Raw genomic sequence first — 2,663 nt, forward strand, 5'->3', positions numbered from 1 at the left:
ATTGATTTTCAAATCTTTTTCAACTAACTAATTGACTTTCTGTTTGTTTCCTATTTTTTTCAAAACCACCTAACTAACTCTCTCTCTCTAATTTTCGAAAATACTTCCCTCTTTTTCAAAAATTTTCTTTTTAATTAACTAATTATTTTAATTTTAATTTAATTTCAATTTCAATTTTCGAATTTTAACTTTAAGTTTTAATTTTATTTTATTAAATTTTCGAAAACTTCTCTTTCTCATCCCGTTCTATTTATTTATTCATTCACTAACACTTCTCTTCATCTCATATCTCTGCTCCTATCCTCACCCTTGTGTTTGGATTATCCATTCTTCTTCACCTTTATTCCCTTTCTTCTTCTACTAACAACAAGGGAACCTCTATACTGTGGTAAAAAGGATCCCTATTATTATTTTCTGTTCTTTTCTTTTTCATATGAGCAGGAGCAAGGACAAGAACATTCTTGTTGAAGCAGACCCTGAATCTGAAAGGACTCTGAAGAGAAAACTGAGAGAAGCTAAAATACAACAATCCAGAGACAACCTTACAGAAAATTTCAAAAAGGAAGAGGAGATGGCAGCTGAAAATAATAATAATGCAAGGAGGATGCTTGGTGATTATACTACACCTACTTCCAAGTTTGATGGAAGAAGCATCTCCATCCCTACCATTGGAGCAAACAATTTTAAGCTGAAACCTCAATTAGTTGCTCTAATGAAACAGAACTGCAAATTCCATAGACTTCCATCTGAAGATCCCTATCAGTTTTTAACTGAGTTCCTACAGATCTATGAGACTGTTAAGACTAATGGAGTAGATCTTGAAGTCTACAGGCTCATGCTTTTCCCTTTTGCTATAAGAGACAGAGCTAGAACATGGTTGGACTCACAACCTAAAGATAGCCTAAACTCTTGGGATAAGCTGGTCACGGCCTTCTTGGCTAAGTTCTTTCCTCCTCAAAAGCTGAGCAAGCTTAGAGTGGATGTTCAGACCTTCAAGAAAAAAGATGGTGAATCCCTCTATGAAGCTTGGGAAAGATACAAGCAGATGACCAAAAGGTGTCCTCTTGACATGCTTTCAGAATGGACTATCCTGGATATATTCTATGATGGTCTGTCTGAATTAGCTAAGATGCCGTTGGATACATCTGCAGGTGGATCCATTCACCTAAAGAAAACGCCTGCAGAAGCTCAAGAACTCATTGACATGGTTGCAAATAACCAGTTCATGTACACTTCTGAAAGGAATCCTATGAGTAGTAGGACGCCTATGAAGAAGGGAGTTCTTGAAATTGATACTCTGAATGCCATCTTGGCTCAGAATAAAATATTGACTCAGCAAGTCAATATGATTTCTCAGAGTCTGAATGGAATGCAAGCAGTATCCAACAGTACTCAAGAGGCATCTTCTGAAGAAGAAGCTTATGATCCTGAGAACCCTACAATAGCAGAGGTGAATTACATGGGTGAACCCTATGGAAACACCTATAATCCATCATGGAGAAATTATCCAAATTTCTCATGGAAGGATCAACAAAAGCCTCAACAAGGCTTTAATAATGGTGGAAGAAACAGGCTCAGCAATAGCAAGCCTTTTCCGTCATCTTCTCAGCAACAGACAGAGAATTCTGAACAAAATACCTCTAATTTAGCAAACTTAGTCTCTGATCTGTCCAAGGCCACTTTAAGTTTCATGAGTGAAACAAGGTCCTCCATAAGAAAATTGGAGGCACAAGTGGGCCAGCTGAGTAAAAAAATCACTGAAACACCTCCTAGTACTCTCCCAAACAATACAGAAGAGAATCCAAAGAGTGAGTGCAAGGCCATTAATTTAACCATCATGGACGAACCTACAGGGGAGGAAGAGGACGTGAATCCCAGTGAGGAAGACCTCCTGGGACGTCCAGTGATCAATAAGGAGTTTCTCTTTGAGAAACCAAAGAACTCTGAGGCTCATCTAGAGACCATAGAGATTCCAATGAACCTCCTTATGCCCTTCATTAGCTCTGATGAGTATTCTTCTTCTGAAGAGAATGAGGATGTTACTGAAGAGCAAGTTGCCAAGTACCTTGGTGCAATCATGAAGCTGAATGCCAAATTATTTGGCAATAAGACTTGGGAAGATGAACCTCCCTTGCTCATCAATGAACTGAGTGATCTGGATCAACTAACATTGCCTCAGAAGAAATAGGATCCTGGAAAGTTCTTAATACCTTGTACCATAGGCACCATGACCTTTGAGAAGGCTCTGTGTGACCTTGGGTCAGGGATAAACCTCATGCCACTCTCTGTAATGGAGAAACTGGGAATCTTTGAGGTACAAGCTACCAAATTCTCATTAGTGATGGCAGACAAATCCATGAAACAGGCTTATAGACAAGTAGAGGACGTGTTAGTAAAGGTTGAAGGCCTTTATATCCCTGCTAATTTCATAATCCTAGACACTGGGAAGGATGAAGATGAATCCATTATCCTTGGAAGACCCTTCCTAACCACAGCAAGAGCTGTGATTGATGTGGACAGAGGAGAATTGATCCTTCAACTGAATGAGGACACCCTTGTGTTTAAAACTCAAGGTTCTCCTTCTGTAACCATGGAGAGGAAGCATGAAAAGCTTCTTTCAGTACAAAGTCAAACAAAGCCCCCACAATCAAACTCTAAGTTTG

General features: G+C 39.0%; 1 non-coding gene across 1 annotated transcript; it reads right to left on the reverse strand.

Annotated features, from left to right (window-relative positions):
* Positions 1–967: 967 nt before the first annotated feature.
* Positions 968–1,075, reverse strand: LOC112731458 (small nucleolar RNA R71). Its single transcript, XR_003167234.1, has one exon. It is a non-coding gene; the product is annotated as a small nucleolar RNA R71 (small nucleolar RNA).
* Positions 1,076–2,663: the final 1,588 nt, after the last annotated feature.

The sequence above is a fragment of the Arachis hypogaea genome, chromosome 12 (assembly GCF_003086295.3).
Source record: "Arachis hypogaea cultivar Tifrunner chromosome 12, arahy.Tifrunner.gnm2.J5K5, whole genome shotgun sequence".
In the NCBI taxonomy this organism is placed as follows: Eukaryota; Viridiplantae; Streptophyta; class Magnoliopsida; order Fabales; family Fabaceae; genus Arachis; species Arachis hypogaea.